At 46.3% G+C, this 19960-nt stretch overlaps 9 non-coding genes across 9 annotated transcripts; all 9 read left to right on the top strand.

Annotated features, from left to right (window-relative positions):
* Nucleotides 1–803: 803 nt before the first annotated feature.
* Nucleotides 804–994, top strand: LOC130324703 (U2 spliceosomal RNA). The gene has a single exon (XR_008869658.1). It is a non-coding gene; the product is annotated as a U2 spliceosomal RNA (small nuclear RNA).
* Nucleotides 995–3063: 2069 nt separating this feature from the next.
* LOC130324691 (U2 spliceosomal RNA) lies at nt 3064–3254 on the top strand. Its single transcript, XR_008869647.1, has one exon. It is a non-coding gene; the product is annotated as a U2 spliceosomal RNA (small nuclear RNA).
* Nucleotides 3255–5339: 2085 nt separating this feature from the next.
* LOC130324679 (U2 spliceosomal RNA) lies at nt 5340–5530 on the top strand. The gene has a single exon (XR_008869636.1). It is a non-coding gene; the product is annotated as a U2 spliceosomal RNA (small nuclear RNA).
* A 2069-nt stretch (nt 5531–7599) lies between these two features.
* Nucleotides 7600–7790, top strand: LOC130324667 (U2 spliceosomal RNA). Its single transcript, XR_008869625.1, has one exon. It is a non-coding gene; the product is annotated as a U2 spliceosomal RNA (small nuclear RNA).
* Nucleotides 7791–9873: 2083 nt separating this feature from the next.
* Nucleotides 9874–10064, top strand: LOC130324828 (U2 spliceosomal RNA). Its single transcript, XR_008869762.1, has one exon. It is a non-coding gene; the product is annotated as a U2 spliceosomal RNA (small nuclear RNA).
* Nucleotides 10065–12151: 2087 nt separating this feature from the next.
* Nucleotides 12152–12342, top strand: LOC130324816 (U2 spliceosomal RNA). Its single transcript, XR_008869751.1, has one exon. It is a non-coding gene; the product is annotated as a U2 spliceosomal RNA (small nuclear RNA).
* Nucleotides 12343–14435: 2093 nt separating this feature from the next.
* LOC130324803 (U2 spliceosomal RNA) lies at nt 14436–14626 on the top strand. Its single transcript, XR_008869740.1, has one exon. It is a non-coding gene; the product is annotated as a U2 spliceosomal RNA (small nuclear RNA).
* Nucleotides 14627–16699: 2073 nt separating this feature from the next.
* On the top strand, nt 16700–16890 carry LOC130324783 (U2 spliceosomal RNA). The gene has a single exon (XR_008869729.1). It is a non-coding gene; the product is annotated as a U2 spliceosomal RNA (small nuclear RNA).
* Nucleotides 16891–18962: 2072 nt separating this feature from the next.
* LOC130324661 (U2 spliceosomal RNA) lies at nt 18963–19153 on the top strand. Its single transcript, XR_008869619.1, has one exon. It is a non-coding gene; the product is annotated as a U2 spliceosomal RNA (small nuclear RNA).
* Nucleotides 19154–19960: the final 807 nt, after the last annotated feature.

The following is a 19960-nucleotide window of genomic DNA, read 5'->3' as shown; positions in this document are numbered from 1 at the left end:
CAGGAGCCTTAGCACTGTGCTGTGATGTCACTCAATACCACTGACATCACTAGGTGTAAACAACATCTCTCCTTTGCTGTGTATGTGACTATGGAGCTGTTTGGTGATGTCGTCTATTACGGCCTTCATAGAAGCAAAAGGAGATTGTTGCATCCATCTTGAACCCTCAGAACTACAGTGCTATGATGTCACTCACTTCCACAGGCCTTGCAGAGTGTAAACAACAACAACCCAGCTTTGTTGTGTATGTAACCATAGGGATTTGTGATGTCACCTAGAACCTTCACAGCAGCGACAGCTTTATGAGGAGCATCAGCACTGCTCTGCCTGAGCAGAACCATCACCGCCATAGGTTGTCAAATAACCCGGATTTAACCCACACAGGTAAGTCCAATGGGGTGCAGGCATGTCCTCTATGCTTACAGCTTCCCGTGGGTGTTGGTTTGATACCGTTTGGGGACAGCCAAGGAGGCATCTGCAGGCAACAAAGGTAGGTGTGTGCTTGTGTGTGTGTTTCCTATGCAGATCCTAAGCCCAGTGTCACATGCAAGTAGGAGGAGTAAGAAGGGTTCCTGGCAAATCCGGGTTATGGATTGCATTTAAAAAGGCCCCGTGGGAGTGCAATGGGCCCCTGTCTTGCTGCTTAGCAATAATGGTATGGGTTTAGGTTCTGCTGTGTGTACTGGTGGTTGACTGCCCCCCAGCCCAGAGTGTGCATGGAAAATTGTCTGGCAGCCTCCCTGACAGCAAGCAGTGATAGTGCCCATGAAGGGGACCTTGTTGGGCCCGCCCCTTTCACGGTTATCGCTTCTCGGCCTTTTGGCTAAGATCAAGTGTAGTATCTGTTCTTATCAGTTTAATATCTGATACGTCCCCTATCTGGGGACCATATATTAAATGGATTTTTGAGAACGGGGGCCGATTTCGAAGCTTGCTTCCGTCGCCCTATGCATTGACCCGATATGGCAGTATCTTCGGGTACAGTGCACCACCCCCTTACAGGGTTAAAAAGAAAGATTCCTACTTTCATTGCTACCTGCTTGCTGGCTAGCCAGCTAGCCAGCCCTGTGGGCCTTGCTGCTGCTGCAGCCAAAAAACAAAAGGTGGTGCTGCTGCTGCTTCTGCTGCTTCTGCTTCTGCTTGTGTCTGGCCCCTGTTGGAGCGTCCAGGCACAGGACTTCTGCTGCTGCTGACTAAATGGCCTCCTTAATTGGATCATTTGAGTAGCCAGCACACCTGTGCAGGTAGGGCATGACATGATAGGCAGCTGCCTTGATAGCGGGTGGGTGCTGAATGTTCCTAATTGACAAAATAAGATTAATGCTTATGAAGAAATATAAAATCTCATCCCTTCCCCAATATCGCGCCACACCCCTACCCCTTAATTCCCTGGTTGAACTTGATGGACTTTTTTCGACCGTACTAACTATGTAACTATGTAACATAACATGGGGGGGGGTCTCCTGGCTGTTCACACAGGTGTGTCATTGCTGTACATTGACCATGCATTGCTTCTGTGGTATTGCAAAGGCAAAGACAAATGCTTCCAGCCATCCATTGCACTAATGGATTGGTCATCAGCTGGCTGTCTATGTCCCGCATCAATATAGACCAAAGTACAGAGGGTTAGGCTATGCTATTGTGCACCTACCTGATGCATCAGAAGGTGCGAGGCCCTTGCTAAATTCTGTGCACAGACTTTGAGATCTATGCTTTAGACTGTATCTAAACCTGCTCCAACATGGACTGACATTCTGGCCTACTTTCAGCCGATGCGACTTGTCTGTCGCTGAACAGTCGCTTTTTATGTATTCAGCACCTATGTATAATGTTGTAAAAATGCTCTAGAAGCTAAAGTCGCAGAAATGTCACACATATTTGGCCTGCAACTTTCTGTGCGACAAATTCCGACAGGAAAAATCAGTATAAATCCTTAGAAAATTATCCCCCAGTGTCTCCATCTGCTGGCGGTATTGAATAAGCATTGCTGCACTGATGGGGTATGCATTAGACGAAAAAAAAGAAGAAAAAGAAGAATAATACGCCCAGAAAAGAGGCGAAAAGGAGAAAAACGTAAAAAAACGTGAAAAAAAAGTAAGAGGAAGAGAAGGGAAAAAAAGGTGGAAATGGGTTTAAAAGTGATTTCGGCGGAGAAATATATATATATATATATATATATATATATATATATGCGCACACACACACATAGATATAAACGTATTCTCCGTTGAGATATTGCAGCCGCTGCTGTGTCCAGGCCCAGGAGCCTTAGCACTGTGCTGTGATGTCACTCAATACCACTGACATCACTAGGTGTAAACAACATCTCTCCTTTGCTGTGTATGTGACTATGGAGCTGTTTGGTGATGTCGTCTATTACGGCCTTCATAGAAGCAACAGGAGATTGTTGCATCCATCTTGAACCCTCAGAACTACAGTGCTATGATGTCACTCACTTCCACAGGCCTTGCAGAGTGTAAACAACAACAACCCAGCTTTGTTGTGTATGTAACCATAGGGATTTGTGATGTCACCTAGAACCTTCACAGCAGCGACAGCTTTATGAGGAGCATCAGCACTGCTCTGCCTGAGCAGAACCATCACCGCCATAGGTTGTCAAATAACCCGGATTTAACCCACACAGGTAAGTCCAATGGGGTGCAGGCATGTCCTCTATGCTTACAGCTTCCCGTGGGTGTTGGTTTGATACCGTTTGGGGACAGCCAAGGAGGCATCTGCAGGCAACAAAGGTAGGTGTGTGCTTGTGTGTGTGTTTCCTATGCAGATCCTAAGCCCAGTGTCACATGCAAGTAGGAGGAGTAAGAAGGGTTCCTGGCAAATCCGGGTTATGGATTGCATTTAAAAAGGCCCCGTGGGAGTGCAATGGGCCCCTGTCTTGCTGCTTAGCAATAATGGTATGGGTTTAGGTTCTGCTGTGTGTACTGGTGGTTGACTGCCCCCCAGCCCAGAGTGTGCATGGAAAATTGTCTGGCAGCCTCCCTGACAGCAAGCAGTGATAGTGCCCATGAAGGGGACCTTGTTGGGCCCGCCCCTTTCACGGTTATCGCTTCTCGGCCTTTTGGCTAAGATCAAGTGTAGTATCTGTTCTTATCAGTTTAATATCTGATACGTCCCCTATCTGGGGACCATATATTAAATGGATTTTTGAGAACGGGGGCCGATTTCGAAGCTTGCTTCCGTCGCCCTATGCATTGACCCGATATGGCAGTATCTTCGGGTACAGTGCACCACCCCCTTACAGGGTTAAAAAGAAAGATTCCTACTTTCATTGCTACCTGCTTGCTGGCTAGCCAGCTAGCCAGCCCTGTGGGCCTTGCTGCTGCTGCAGCCAAAAAACAAAAGGTGGTGCTGCTGCTGCTTCTGCTGCTTCTGCTTCTGCTTGTGTCTGGCCCCTGTTGGAGCGTCCAGGCACAGGACTTCTGCTGCTGCTGACTAAATGGCCTCCTTAATTGGATCATTTGAGTAGCCAGCACACCTGTGCAGGTAGGGCATGACATGATAGGCAGCTGCCTTGATAGCGGGTGGGTGCTGAATGTTCCTAATTGACAAAATAAGATTAATGCTTATGAAGAAATATAAAATCTCATCCCTTCCCCAATATCGCGCCACACCCCTACCCCTTAATTCCCTGGTTGAACTTGATGGACATATGTCTTTTTTCGACCGTACTAACTATGTAACTATGTAACATAACATGGGGGGGGTCTCCTGGCTGTTCACACAGGTGTGTCATTGCTGTACATTGACCATGCATTGCTTCTGTGGTATTGCAAAGGCAAAGACAAATGCTTCCAGCCATCCATTGCACTAATGGATTGGTCATCAGCTGGCTGTCTATGTCCCGCATCAATATAGACCAAAGTACAGAGGGTTAGGCTATGCTATTGTGCACCTACCTGATGCATCAGAAGGTGCGGGGCCCTTGCCAAATTCTGTGCACAGACTTTGAGATCTATGCTTTAGACTGTATCTAAACCTGCTCCAACATGGACTGACATTCTGGCCTACTTTCAGCCGATGCGACTTGTCTGTCGCTGAACAGTCGCTTTTTATGTATTCAGCACCTATGTATAATGTTGTAAAAATGCTCTAGAAGCTAAAGTCGCAGAAATGTCACACATATTTGGCCTGCAACTTTCTGTGCGACAAATTCAGACAGGAAAAATCAGTATAAATCCTTAGAAAATTATCCCCCAGTGTCTCCATCTGCTGGCGGTATTGAATAAGCATTGCTGCACTGATGGGGTATGCATTAGACGAAAAAAAAGAAGAAAAAGAAGAATAATACGCCCAGAAAAGAGGCGAAAAGGAGAAAAACGTAAAAAAACGTGAAACAAAAGTAAGAGGAAGAGAAGGGAAAAAAAGGTGGAAATGGGTTTAAAAGTGATTTCGGCGGAGAAATATATATATATATATATATATATATATATATATATATATATATATGCGCACACACACACATAGATATAAACGTATTCTCCGTTGAGATATTGCAGCCGCTGCTGTGTCCAGGCCCAGGAGCCTTAGCACTGTGCTGTGATGTCACTCAATACCACTGACATCACTAGGTGTAAACAACATCTCTCCTTTGCTGTGTATGTGACTATGGAGCTGTTTGGTGATGTCGTCTATTACGGCCTTCATAGAAGCAACAGGAGATTGTTGCATCCATCTAGAACCCTCAGAACTACAGTGCTATGATGTCACTCACTTCCACAGGCCTTGCAGAGTGTAAACAACAACAACCCAGCTTTGTTGTGTATGTAACCATAGGGATTTGTGATGTCACCTAGAACCTTCACAGCAGCGACAGCTTTATGAGGAGCATCAGCACTGCTCTGCCTGAGCAGAACCATCACCGCCATAGGTTGTCAAATAACCCGGATTTAACCCACACAGGTAAGTCCAATGGGGTGCAGGCATGTCCTCTATGCTTACAGCTTCCCGTGGGTGTTGGTTTGATACCGTTTGGGGACAGCCAAGGAGGCATCTGCAGGCAACAAAGGTAGGTGTGTGCTTGTGTGTGTGTTTCCTATGCAGATCCTAAGCCCAGTGTCACATGCAAGTAGGAGGAGTAAGAAGGGTTCCTGGCAAATCCGGGTTATGGATTGCATTTAAAAAGGCCCCGTGGGAGTGCAATGGGCCCCTGTCTTGCTGCTTAGCAATAATGGTATGGGTTTAGGTTCTGCTGTGTGTACTGGTGGTTGACTGCCCCCCAGCCCAGAGTGTGCATGGAAAATTGTCTGGCAGCCTCCCTGACAGCAAGCAGTGATAGTGCCCATGAAGGGGACCTTGTTGGGCCCGCCCCTTTCACGGTTATCGCTTCTCGGCCTTTTGGCTAAGATCAAGTGTAGTATCTGTTCTTATCAGTTTAATATCTGATACGTCCCCTATCTGGGGACCATATATTAAATGGATTTTTGAGAACGGGGGCCGATTTCGAAGCTTGCTTCCGTCGCCCTATGCATTGACCCGATATGGCAGTATCTTCGGGTACAGTGCACCACCCCCTTACAGGGTTAAAAAGAAAGATTCCTACTTTCATTGCTACCTGCTTGCTGGCTAGCCAGCTAGCCAGCCCTGTGGGCCTTGCTGCTGCTGCAGCCAAAAAACAAAAGGTGGTGCTGCTGCTGCTTCTGCTGCTTCTGCTTCTGCTTGTGTCTGGCCCCTGTTGGAGCGTCCAGGCACAGGACTTCTGCTGCTGCTGACTAAATGGCCTCCTTAATTGGATCATTTGAGGAGCCAGCACACCTGTGCAGGTAGGGCATGACATGATAGGCAGCTGCCTTGATAGCGGGTGGGTGCTGAATGTTCCTAATTGACAAAATAAGATTAATGCTTATGAAGAAATATAAAATCTCATCCCTTCCCCAATATCGCGCCACACCCCTACCCCTTAATTCCCTGGTTGAACTTGATGGACATATGTCTTTTTTCGACCGTACTAACTATGTAACTATGTACCATAACATGGGGGGGGTCTCCTGGCTGTTCACACAGGTGTGTCATTGCTGTACATTGACCATGCATTGCTTCTGTGGTATTGCAAAGGCAAAGACAAATGCTTCCAGCCATCCATTGCACTAATGGATTGGTCATCAGCTGGCTGTCTATGTCCCGCATCAATATAGACCAAAGTACAGAGGGTTAGGCTATGCTATTGTGCACCTACCTGATGCATCAGAAGGTGCGAGGCCCTTGCTAAATTCTGTGCACAGACTTTGAGATCTATGCTTTAGACTGTATCTAAACCTGCTCCAACATGGACTGACATTCTGGCCTACTTTCAGCCGATGCGACTTGTCTGTCGCTGAACAGTCGCTTTTTATGTATTCAGCACCTATGTATAATGTTGTAAAAATGCTCTAGAAGCTAAAGTCGCAGAAATGTCACACATATTTGGCCTGCAACTTTCTGTGCGACAAATTCAGACAGGAAAAATCAGTATAAATCCTTAGAAAATTATCCCCCAGTGTCTCCATCTGCTGGCGGTATTGAATAAGCATTGCTGCACTGATGGGGTATGCATTAGACGAAAAAAAAGAAGAAAAAGAAGAATAATACGCCCAGAAAAGAGGCGAAAAGGAGAAAAACGTAAAAAAACGTGAAAAAAAAGTAAGAGGAAGAGAAGGGAAAAAAAGGTGGAAATGGGTTTAAAAGTGATTTCGGCGGAGAAATATATATATATATATATATATATATATATGCGCACACACACACATAGATATAAACGTATTCTCCGTTGAGATATTGCAGCCGCTGCTGTGTCCAGGCCCAGGAGCCTTAGCACTGTGCTGTGATGTCACTCAATACCACTGACATCACTAGGTGTAAACAACATCTCTCCTTTGCTGTGTATGTGACTATGGAGCTGTTTGGTGATGTCGTCTATTACGGCCTTCATAGAAGCAACAGGAGATTGTTGCATCCATCTTGAACCCTCAGAACTACAGTGCTATGATGTCACTCACTTCCACAGGCCTTGCAGAGTGTAAACAACAACAACCCAGCTTTGTTGTGTATGTAACCATAGGGATTTGTGATGTCACCTAGAACCTTCACAGCAGCGACAGCTTTATGAGGAGCATCAGCACTGCTCTGCCTGAGCAGAACCATCACCGCCATAGGTTGTCAAATAACCCGGATTTAACCCACACAGGTAAGTCCAATGGGGTGCAGGCATGTCCTCTATGCTTACAGCTTCCCGTGGGTGTTGGTTTGATACCGTTTGGGGACAGCCAAGGAGGCATCTGCAGGCAACAAAGGTAGGTGTGTGCTTGTGTGTGTGTTTCCTATGCAGATCCTAAGCCCAGTGTCACATGCAAGTAGGAGGAGTAAGAAGGGTTCCTGGCAAATCCGGGTTATGGATTGCATTTAAAAAGGCCCCGTGGGAGTGCAATGGGCCCCTGTCTTGCTGCTTAGCAATAATGGTATGGGTTTAGGTTCTGCTGTGTGTACTGGTGGTTGACTGCCCCCCAGCCCAGAGTGTGCATGGAAAATTGTCTGGCAGCCTCCCTGACAGCAAGCAGTGATAGTGCCCATGAAGGGGACCTTGTTGGGCCCGCCCCTTTCACGGTTATCGCTTCTCGGCCTTTTGGCTAAGATCAAGTGTAGTATCTGTTCTTATCAGTTTAATATCTGATACGTCCCCTATCTGGGGACCATATATTAAATGGATTTTTGAGAACGGGGGCCGATTTCGAAGCTTGCTTCCGTCGCCCTATGCATTGACCCGATATGGCAGTATCTTCGGGTACAGTGCACCACCCCCTTACAGGGTTAAAAAGAAAGATTCCTACTTTCATTGCTACCTGCTTGCTGGCTAGCCAGCTAGCCAGCCCTGTGGGCCTTGCTGCTGCTGCAGCCAAAAAACAAAAGGTGGTGCTGCTGCTGCTGCTGCTTCTGCTGCTTCTGCTTCTGCTTGTGTCTGGCCCCTGTTGGAGCGTCCAGGCACAGGACTTCTGCTGCTGCTGACTAAATGGCCTCCTTAATTGGATCATTTGAGTAGCCAGCACACCTGTGCAGGTAGGGCATGACATGATAGGCAGCTGCCTTGATAGCGGGTGGGTGCTGAATGTTCCTAATTGACAAAATAAGATTAATGCTTATGAAGAAATATAAAATCTCATCCCTTCCCCAATATCGCGCCACACCCCTACCCCTTAATTCCCTGGTTGAACTTGATGGACATATGTCTTTTTTCGACCGTACTAACTATGTAACTATGTAACATAACATGGGGGGGGTCTCCTGGCTGTTCACACAGGTGTGTCATTGCTGTACATTGACCATGCATTGCTTCTGTGGTATTGCAAAGGCAAAGACAAATGCTTCCAGCCATCCATTGCACTAATGGATTGGTCATCAGCTGGCTGTCTATGTCCCGCATCAATATAGACCAAAGTACAGAGGGTTAGGCTATGCTATTGTGCACCTACCTGATGCATCAGAAGGTGCGAGGCCCTTGCTAAATTCTGTGCACAGACTTTGAGATCTATGCTTTAGACTGTATCTAAACCTGCTCCAACATGGACTGACATTCTGGCCTACTTTCAGCCGATGCGACTTGTCTGTCGCTGAACAGTCGCTTTTTATGTATTCAGCACCTATGTATAATGTTGTAAAAATGCTCTAGAAGCTAAAGTCGCAGAAATGTCACACATATTTGGCCTGCAACTTTCTGTGCGACAAATTCAGACAGGAAAAATCAGTATAAATCCTTAGAAAATTATCCCCCAGTGTCTCCATCTGCTGGCGGTATTGAATAAGCATTGCTGCACTGATGGGGTATGCATTAGACGAAAAAAAAGAAGAAAAAGAAGAATAATACGCCCAGAAAAGAGGCGAAAAGGAGAAAAACGTAAAAAAACGTGAAAAAAAAGTAAGAGGAAGAGAAGGGAAAAAAAGGTGGAAATGGGTTTAAAAGTGATTTCGGCGGAGAAATATATATATATATATATATATATATATATATATATATGCGCACACACACACATAGATATAAACGTATTCTCCGTTGAGATATTGCAGCCGCTGCTGTGTCCAGGCCCAGGAGCCTTAGCACTGTGCTGTGATGTCACTCAATACCACTGACATCACTAGGTGTAAACAACATCTCTCCTTTGCTGTGTATGTGACTATGGAGCTGTTTGGTGATGTCGTCTATTACGGCCTTCATAGAAGCAACAGGAGATTGTTGCATCCATCTAGAACCCTCAGAACTACAGTGCTATGATGTCACTCACTTCCACAGGCCTTGCAGAGTGTAAACAACAACAACCCAGCTTTGTTGTGTATGTAACCATAGGGATTTGTGATGTCACCTAGAACCTTCACAGCAGCGACAGCTTTATGAGGAGCATCAGCACTGCTCTGCCTGAGCAGAACCATCACCGCCATAGGTTGTCAAATAACCCGGATTTAACCCACACAGGTAAGTCCAATGGGGTGCAGGCATGTCCTCTATGCTTACAGCTTCCCGTGGGTGTTGGTTTGATACCGTTTGGGGACAGCCAAGGAGGCATCTGCAGGCAACAAAGGTAGGTGTGTGCTTGTGTGTGTGTTTCCTATGCAGATCCTAAGCCCAGTGTCACATGCAAGTAGGAGGAGTAAGAAGGGTTCCTGGCAAATCCGGGTTATGGATTGCATTTAAAAAGGCCCCGTGGGAGTGCAATGGGCCCCTGTCTTGCTGCTTAGCAATAATGGTATGGGTTTAGGTTCTGCTGTGTGTACTGGTGGTTGACTGCCCCCCAGCCCAGAGTGTGCATGGAAAATTGTCTGGCAGCCTCCCTGACAGCAAGCAGTGATAGTGCCCATGAAGGGGACCTTGTTGGGCCCGCCCCTTTCACGGTTATCGCTTCTCGGCCTTTTGGCTAAGATCAAGTGTAGTATCTGTTCTTATCAGTTTAATATCTGATACGTCCCCTATCTGGGGACCATATATTAAATGGATTTTTGAGAACGGGGGCCGATTTCGAAGCTTGCTTCCGTCGCCCTATGCATTGACCCGATATGGCAGTATCTTCGGGTACAGTGCACCACCCCCTTACAGGGTTAAAAAGAAAGATTCCTACTTTCATTGCTACCTGCTTGCTGGCTAGCCAGCTAGCCAGCCCTGTGGGCCTTGCTGCTGCTGCAGCCAAAAAACAAAAGGTGGTGCTGCTGCTGCTTCTGCTGCTTCTGCTTCTGCTTGTGTCTGGCCCCTGTTGGAGCGTCCAGGCACAGGACTTCTGCTGCTGCTGACTAAATGGCCTCCTTAATTGGATCATTTGAGGAGCCAGCACACCTGTGCAGGTAGGGCATGACATGATAGGCAGCTGCCTTGATAGCGGGTGGGTGCTGAATGTTCCTAATTGACAAAATAAGATTAATGCTTATGAAGAAATATAAAATCTCATCCCTTCCCCAATATCGCGCCACACCCCTACCCCTTAATTCCCTGGTTGAACTTGATGGACATATGTCTTTTTTCGACCGTACTAACTATGTAACTATGTAACATAACATGGGGGGGGTCTCCTGGCTGTTCACACAGGTGTGTCATTGCTGTACATTGACCATGCATTGCTTCTGTGGTATTGCAAAGGCAAAGACAAATGCTTCCAGCCATCCATTGCACTAATGGATTGGTCATCAGCTGGCTGTCTATGTCCCGCATCAATATAGACCAAAGTACAGAGGGTTAGGCTATGCTATTGTGCACCTACCTGATGCATCAGAAGGTGCGAGGCCCTTGCTAAATTCTGTGCACAGACTTTGAGATCTATGCTTTAGACTGTATCTAAACCTGCTCCAACATGGACTGACATTCTGGCCTACTTTCAGCCGATGCGACTTGTCTGTCGCTGAACAGTCGCTTTTTATGTATTCAGCACCTATGTATAATGTTGTAAAAATGCTCTAGAAGCTAAAGTCGCAGAAATGTCACACATATTTGGCCTGCAACTTTCTGTGCGACAAATTCAGACAGGAAAAATCAGTATAAATCCTTAGAAAATTATCCCCCAGTGTCTCCATCTGCTGGCGGTATTGAATAAGCATTGCTGCACTGATGGGGTATGCATTAGACGAAAAAAAAGAAGAAAAAGAAGAATAATACGCCCAGAAAAGAGGCGAAAAGGAGAAAAACGTAAAAAAACGTGAAAAAAAAGTAAGAGGAAGAGAAGGGAAAAAAAGGTGGAAATGGGTTTAAAAGTGATTTCGGCTGAGAAATATATATATATATATATATATATATATATATATATATATATATATATGCGCACACACACACATAGATATAAACGTATTCTCCGTTGAGATATTGCAGCCGCTGCTGTGTCCAGGCCCAGGAGCCTTAGCACTGTGCTGTGATGTCACTCAATACCACTGACATCACTAGGTGTAAACAACATCTCTCCTTTGCTGTGTATGTGACTATGGAGCTGTTTGGTGATGTCGTCTATTATGGCCTTCATAGAAGCAACAGGAGATTGTTGCATCCATCTTGAACCCTCAGAACTACAGTGCTATGATGTCACTCACTTCCACAGGCCTTGCAGAGTGTAAACAACAACAACCCAGCTTTGTTGTGTATGTAACCATAGGGATTTGTGATGTCACCTAGAACCTTCACAGCAGCGACAGCTTTATGAGGAGCATCAGCACTGCTCTGCCTGAGCAGAACCATCACCGCCATAGGTTGTCAAATAACCCGGATTTAACCCACACAGGTAAGTCCAATGGGGTGCAGGCATGTCCTCTATGCTTACAGCTTCCCGTGGGTGTTGGTTTGATACCGTTTGGGGACAGCCAAGGAGGCATCTGCAGGCAACAAAGGTAGGTGTGTGCTTGTGTGTGTGTTTCCTATGCAGATCCTAAGCCCAGTGTCACATGCAAGTAGGAGGAGTAAGAAGGGTTCCTGGCAAATCCGGGTTATGGATTGCATTTAAAAAGGCCCCGTGGGAGTGCAATGGGCCCCTGTCTTGCTGCTTAGCAATAATGGTATGGGTTTAGGTTCTGCTGTGTGTACTGGTGGTTGACTGCCCCCCAGCCCAGAGTGTGCATGGAAAATTGTCTGGCAGCCTCCCTGACAGCAAGCAGTGATAGTGCCCATGAAGGGGACCTTGTTGGGCCCGCCCCTTTCACGGTTATCGCTTCTCGGCCTTTTGGCTAAGATCAAGTGTAGTATCTGTTCTTATCAGTTTAATATCTGATACGTCCCCTATCTGGGGACCATATATTAAATGGATTTTTGAGAACGGGGGCCGATTTCGAAGCTTGCTTCCGTCGCCCTATGCATTGACCCGATATGGCAGTATCTTCGGGTACAGTGCACCACCCCCTTACAGGGTTAAAAAGAAAGATTCCTACTTTCATTGCTACCTGCTTGCTGGCTAGCCAGCTAGCCAGCCCTGTGGGCCTTGCTGCTGCTGCAGCCAAAAAACAAAAGGTGGTGCTGCTGCTGCTTCTGCTGCTTCTGCTTCTGCTTGTGTCTGGCCCCTGTTGGAGCGTCCAGGCACAGGACTTCTGCTGCTGCTGACTAAATGGCCTCCTTAATTGGATCATTTGAGTAGCCAGCACACCTGTGCAGGTAGGGCATGACATGATAGGCAGCTGCCTTGATAGCGGGTGGGTGCTGAATGTTCCTAATTGACAAAATAAGATTAATGCTTATGAAGAAATATAAAATCTCATCCCTTCCCCAATATCGCGCCACACCCCTACCCCTTAATTCCCTGGTTGAACTTGATGGACATATGTCTTTTTTCGACCGTACTAACTATGTAACTATGTAACATAACATGGGGGGGGTCTCCTGGCTGTTCACACAGGTGTGTCATTGCTGTACATTGACCATGCATTGCTTCTGTGGTATTGCAAAGGCAAAGACAAATGCTTCCAGCCATCCATTGCACTAATGGATTGGTCATCAGCTGGCTGTCTATGTCCCGCATCAATATAGACCAAAGTACAGAGGGTTAGGCTATGCTATTGTGCACCTACCTGATGCATCAGAAGGTGCGAGGCCCTTGCTAAATTCTGTGCACAGACTTTGAGATCTATGCTTTAGACTGTATCTAAACCTGCTCCAACATGGACTGACATTCTGGCCTACTTTCAGCCGATGCGACTTGTCTGTCGCTGAACAGTCGCTTTTTATGTATTCAGCACCTATGTATAATGTTGTAAAAATGCTCTAGAAGCTAAAGTCGCAGAAATGTCACACATATTTGGCCTGCAACTTTCTGTGCGACAAATTCAGACAGGAAAAATCAGTATAAATCCTTAGAAAATTATCCCCCAGTGTCTCCATCTGCTGGCGGTATTGAATAAGCATTGCTGCACTGATGGGGTATGCATTAGACGAAAAAAAAGAAGAAAAAGAAGAATAATACGCCCAGAAAAGAGGCGAAAAGGAGAAAAACGTAAAAAAACGTGAAAAAAAAGTAAGAGGAAGAGAAGGGAAAAAAAGGTGGAAATGGGTTTAAAAGTGATTTCGGCGGAGAAATATATATATATATATATATATATATATATATATATATATATATATATATATATGCGCACACACACACATAGATATAAACGTATTCTCCGTTGAGATATTGCAGCCGCTGCTGTGTCCAGGCCCAGGAGCCTTAGCACTGTGCTGTGATGTCACTCAATACCACTGACATCACTAGGTGTAAACAACATCTCTCCTTTGCTGTGTATGTGACTATGGAGCTGTTTGGTGATGTCGTCTATTACGGCCTTCATAGAAGCAACAGGAGATTGTTGCATCCATCTTGAACCCTCAGAACTACAGTGCTATGATGTCACTCACTTCCACAGGCCTTGCAGAGTGTAAACAACAACAACCCAGCTTTGTTGTGTATGTAACCATAGGGATTTGTGATGTCACCTAGAACCTTCACAGCAGCGACAGCTTTATGAGGAGCATCAGCACTGCTCTGCCTGAGCAGAACCATCACCGCCATAGGTTGTCAAATAACCCGGATTTAACCCACACAGGTAAGTCCAATGGGGTGCAGGCATGTCCTCTATGCTTACAGCTTCCCGTGGGTGTTGGTTTGATACCGTTTGGGGACAGCCAAGGAGGCATCTGCAGGCAACAAAGGTAGGTGTGTGCTTGTGTGTGTGTTTCCTATGCAGATCCTAAGCCCAGTGTCACATGCAAGTAGGAGGAGTAAGAAGGGTTCCTGGCAAATCCGGGTTATGGATTGCATTTAAAAAGGCCCCGTGGGAGTGCAATGGGCCCCTGTCTTGCTGCTTAGCAATAATGGTATGGGTTTAGGTTCTGCTGTGTGTACTGGTGGTTGACTGCCCCCCAGCCCAGAGTGTGCATGGAAAATTGTCTGGCAGCCTCCCTGACAGCAAGCAGTGATAGTGCCCATGAAGGGGACCTTGTTGGGCCCGCCCCTTTCACGGTTATCGCTTCTCGGCCTTTTGGCTAAGATCAAGTGTAGTATCTGTTCTTATCAGTTTAATATCTGATACGTCCCCTATCTGGGGACCATATATTAAATGGATTTTTGAGAACGGGGGCCGATTTCGAAGCTTGCTTCCGTCGCCCTATGCATTGACCCGATATGGCAGTATCTTCGGGTACAGTGCACCACCCCCTTACAGGGTTAAAAAGAAAGATTCCTACTTTCATTGCTACCTGCTTGCTGGCTAGCCAGCTAGCCAGCCCTGTGGGCCTTGCTGCTGCTGCAGCCAAAAAACAAAAGGTGCTGCTTCTGCTGCTTCTGCTTCTGCTTGTGTCTGGCCCCTGTTGGAGCGTCCAGGCACAGGACTTCTGCTGCTGCTGACTAAATGGCCTCCTTAATTGGATCATTTGAGTAGCCAGCACACCTGTGCAGGTAGGGCATGACATGATAGGCAGCTGCCTTGATAGCGGGTGGGTGCTGAATGTTCCTAATTGACAAAATAAGATTAATGCTTATGAAGAAATATAAAATCTCATCCCTTCCCCAATATCGCGCCACACCCCTACCCCTTAATTCCCTGGTTGAACTTGATGGACATATGTCTTTTTTCGACCGTACTAACTATGTAACTATGTAACATAACATGGGGGGGGGTCTCCTGGCTGTTCACACAGGTGTGTCATTGCTGTACATTGACCATGCATTGCTTCTGTGGTATTGCAAAGGCAAAGACAAATGCTTCCAGCCATCCATTGCACTAATGGATTGGTCATCAGCTGGCTGTCTATGTCCCGCATCAATATAGACCAAAGTACAGAGGGTTAGGCTATGCTATTGTGCACCTACCTGATGCATCAGAAGGTGCGAGGCCCTTGCTAAATTCTGTGCACAGACTTTGAGATCTATGCTTTAGACTGTATCTAAACCTGCTCCAACATGGACTGACATTCTGGCCTACTTTCAGCCGATGCGACTTGTCTGTCGCTGAACAGTCGCTTTTTATGTATTCAGCACCTATGTATAATGTTGTAAAAATGCTCTAGAAGCTAAAGTCGCAGAAATGTCACACATATTTGGCCTGCAACTTTCTGTGCGACAAATTCAGACAGGAAAAATCAGTATAAATCCTTAGAAAATTATCCCCCAGTGTCTCCATCTGCTGGCGGTATTGAATAAGCATTGCTGCACTGATGGGGTATGCATTAGACGAAAAAAAAGAAGAAAAAGAAGAATAATACGCCCAGAAAAGAGGCGAAAAGGAGAAAAACGTAAAAAAACGTGAAAAAAAAGTAAGAGGAAGAGAAGGGAAAAAAAGGTGGAAATGGGTTTAAAAGTGATTTCGGCGGAGAAATATATATATATATATATATATATATATATATATATATATATGCGCACACACACACATAGATATAAACGTATTCTCCGTTGAGATATTGCAGCCGCTGCTGTGTCCAGGCCCAGGAGCCTTAGCACTGTGCTGTGATGTCACTCAATACCACTGACATCACTAGGTGTAAACAACATCTCTCCTTTGCTGTGTATGTGACTATGGAGCTGTTTGGTGATGTCGTCTATTACGGCCTTCATAGAAGCAACAGGAGATTGTTGCATCCATCTTGAACCCTCAGAACTACAGTGCTATGATGTCACTCACTTCCACAGGCCTTGCAGAGTGTAAACAACAACAACCCAGCTTTGTTGTGTATGTAACCATAGGGATTTGTGATGTCACCTAGAACCTTCACAGCAGCGACAGCTTTATGAGGAGCATCAGCACTGCTCTGCCTGAGCAGAACCATCACCGCCATAGGTTGTCAAATAACCCGGATTTAACCCACACAGGTAAGTCCAATGGGGTGCAGGCATGTCCTCTATGCTTACAGCTTCCCGTGGGTGTTGGTTTGATACCGTTTGGGGACAGCCAAGGAGGCATCTGCAGGCAACAAAGGTAGGTGTGTGCTTGTGTGTGTGTTTCCTATGCAGATCCTAAGCCCAGTGTCACATGCAAGTAGGAGGAGTAAGAAGGGTTCCTGGCAAATCCGGGTTATGGATTGCATTTAAAAAGGCCCCGTGGGAGTGCAATGGGCCCCTGTCTTGCTGCTTAGCAATAATGGTATGGGTTTAGGTTCTGCTGTGTGTACTGGTGGTTGACTGCCCCCCAGCCCAGAGTGTGCATGGAAAATTGTCTGGCAGCCTCCCTGACAGCAAGCAGTGATAGTGCCCATGAAGGGGACCTTGTTGGGCCCGCCCCTTTCACGGTTATCGCTTCTCGGCCTTTTGGCTAAGATCAAGTGTAGTATCTGTTCTTATCAGTTTAATATCTGATACGTCCCCTATCTGGGGACCATATATTAAATGGATTTTTGAGAACGGGGGCCGATTTCGAAGCTTGCTTCCGTCGCCCTATGCATTGACCCGATATGGCAGTATCTTCGGGTACAGTGCACCACCCCCTTACAGGGTTAAAAAGAAAGATTCCTACTTTCATTGCTACCTGCTTGCTGGCTAGCCAGCTAGCCAGCCCTGTGGGCCTTGCTGCTGCTGCAGCCAAAAAACAAAAGGTGCTGCTTCTGCTGCTTCTGCTTCTGCTTGTGTCTGGCCCCTGTTGGAGCGTCCAGGCACAGGACTTCTGCTGCTGCTGACTAAATGGCCTCCTTAATTGGATCATTTGAGTAGCCAGCACACCTGTGCAGGTAGGGCATGACATGATAGGCAGCTGCCTTGATAGCGGGTGGGTGCTGAATGTTCCTAATTGACAAAATAAGATTAATGCTTATGAAGAAATATAAAATCTCATCCCTTCCCCAATATCGCGCCACACCCCTACCCCTTAATTCCCTGGTTGAACTTGATGGACATATGTCTTTTTTCGACCGTACTAACTATGTAACTATGTAACATAACATGGGGGGGGTCTCCTGGCTGTTCACACAGGTGTGTCATTGCTGTACATTGACCATGCATTGCTTCTGTGGTATTGCAAAGGCAAAGACAAATGCTTCCAGCCATCCATTGCACTAATGGATTGGTCATCAGCTGGCTGTCTATGTCCCGCATCAATATAGACCAAAGTACAGAGGGTTAGGCTATGCTATTGTGCACCTACCTGATGCATCAGAAGGTGCGAGGCCCTTGCTAAATTCTGTGCACAGACTTTGAGATCTATGCTTTAGACTGTATCTAAACCTGCTCCAACATGGACTGACATTCTGGCCTACTTTCAGCCGATGCGACTTGTCTGTCGCTGAACAGTCGCTTTTTATGTATTCAGCACCTATGTATAATGTTGTAAAAATGCTCTAGAAGCTAAAGTCGCAGAAATGTCACACATATTTGGCCTGCAACTTTCTGTGCGACAAATTCAGACAGGAAAAATCAGTATAAATCCTTAGAAAATTATCCCCCAGTGTCTCCATCTGCTGGCGGTATTGAATAAGCATTGCTGCACTGATGGGGTATGCATTAGACGAAAAAAAAGAAGAAAAAGAAGAATAATACGCCCAGAAAAGAGGCGAAAAGGAGAAAAACGTAAAAAAACGTGAAAAAAAAGTAAGAGGAAGAGAAGGGAAAAAAAGGTGGAAATGGGTTTAAAAGTGATTTCGGCGGAGAAATATATATATATATATATATATATATATATATATATATATATGCGCACACACACACATAGATATAAACGTATTCTCCGTTGAGATATTGCAGCCGCTGCTGTGTCCAGGCCCAGGAGCCTTAGCACTGTGCTGTGATGTCACTCAATACCACTGACATCACTAGGTGTAAACAACATCTCTCCTTTGCTGTGTATGTGACTATGGAGCTGTTTGGTGATGTCGTCTATTACGGCCTTCATAGAAGCAACAGGAGATTGTTGCATCCATCTTGAACCCTCAGAACTACAGTGCTATGATGTCACTCACTTCCACAGGCCTTGCAGAGTGTAAACAACAACAACCCAGCTTTGTTGTGTATGTAACCATAGGGATTTGTGATGTCACCTAGAACCTTCACAGCAGCGACAGCTTTATGAGGAGCATCAGCACTGCTCTGCCTGAGCAGAACCATCACCGCCATAGGTTGTCAAATAACCCGGATTTAACCCACACAGGTAAGTCCAATGGGGTGCAGGCATGTCCTCTATGCTTACAGCTTCCCGTGGGTGTTGGTTTGATACCGTTTGGGGACAGCCAAGGAGGCATCTGCAGGCAACAAAGGTAGGTGTGTGCTTGTGTGTGTGTTTCCTATGCAGATCCTAAGCCCAGTGTCACATGCAAGTAGGAGGAGTAAGAAGGGTTCCTGGCAAATCCGGGTTATGGATTGCATTTAAAAAGGCCCCGTGGGAGTGCAATGGGCCCCTGTCTTGCTGCTTAGCAATAATGGTATGGGTTTAGGTTCTGCTGTGTGTACTGGTGGTTGACTGCCCCCCAGCCCAGAGTGTGCATGGAAAATTGTCTGGCAGCCTCCCTGACAGCAAGCAGTGATAGTGCCCATGAAGGGGACCTTGTTGGGCCCGCCCCTTTCACGGTTATCGCTTCTCGGCCTTTTGGCTAAGATCAAGTGTAGTATCTGTTCTTATCAGTTTAATATCTGATACGTCCCCTATCTGGGGACCATATATTAAATGGATTTTTGAGAACGGGGGCCGATTTCGAAGCTTGCTTCCGTCGCCCTATGCATTGACCCGATATGGCAGTATCTTCGGGTACAGTGCACCACCCCCTTACAGGGTTAAAAAGAAAGATTCCTACTTTCATTGCTACCTGCTTGCTGGCTAGCCAGCTAGCCAGCCCTGTGGGCCTTGCTGCTGCTGCAGCCAAAAAACAAAAGGTGCTGCTTCTGCTGCTTCTGCTTCTGCTTGTGTCTGGCCCCTGTTGGAGCGTCCAGGCACAGGACTTCTGCTGCTGCTGACTAAATGGCCTCCTTAATTGGATCATTTGAGTAGCCAGCACACCTGTGCAGGTAGGGCATGACATGATAGGCAGCTGCCTTGATAGCGGGTGGGTGCTGAATGTTCCTAATTGACAAAATAAGATTAATGCTTATGAAGAAATATAAAATCTCATCCCTTCCCCAATATCGCGCCACACCCCTACCCCTTAATTCCCTGGTTGAACTTGATGGACATATGTCTTTTTTCGACCGTACTAACTATGTAACTATGTAACATAACATGGGGGGGGTCTCCTGGCTGTTCACACAGGTGTGTCATTGCTGTACATTGACCATGCATTGCTTCTGTGGTATTGCAAAGGCAAAGACAAATGCTTCCAGCCATCCATTGCACTAATGGATTGGTCATCAGCTGGCTGTCTATGTCCCGCATCAATATAGACCAAAGTACAGAGGGTTAGGCTATGCTATTGTGCACCTACCTGATGCATCAGAAGGTGCGAGGCCCTTGCTAAATTCTGTGCACAGACTTTGAGATCTATGCTTTAGACTGTATCTAAACCTGCTCCAACATGGACTGACATTCTGGCCTACTTTCAGCCGATGCGACTTGTCTGTCGCTGAACAGTCGCTTT

The sequence above is a fragment of the Hyla sarda genome, unplaced genomic scaffold (assembly GCF_029499605.1).
Source record: "Hyla sarda isolate aHylSar1 unplaced genomic scaffold, aHylSar1.hap1 scaffold_266, whole genome shotgun sequence".
NCBI classification, from domain to species: Eukaryota; Metazoa; Chordata; class Amphibia; order Anura; family Hylidae; genus Hyla; species Hyla sarda.
This window is presented reverse-complemented; position numbering and strand designations above follow the sequence as displayed.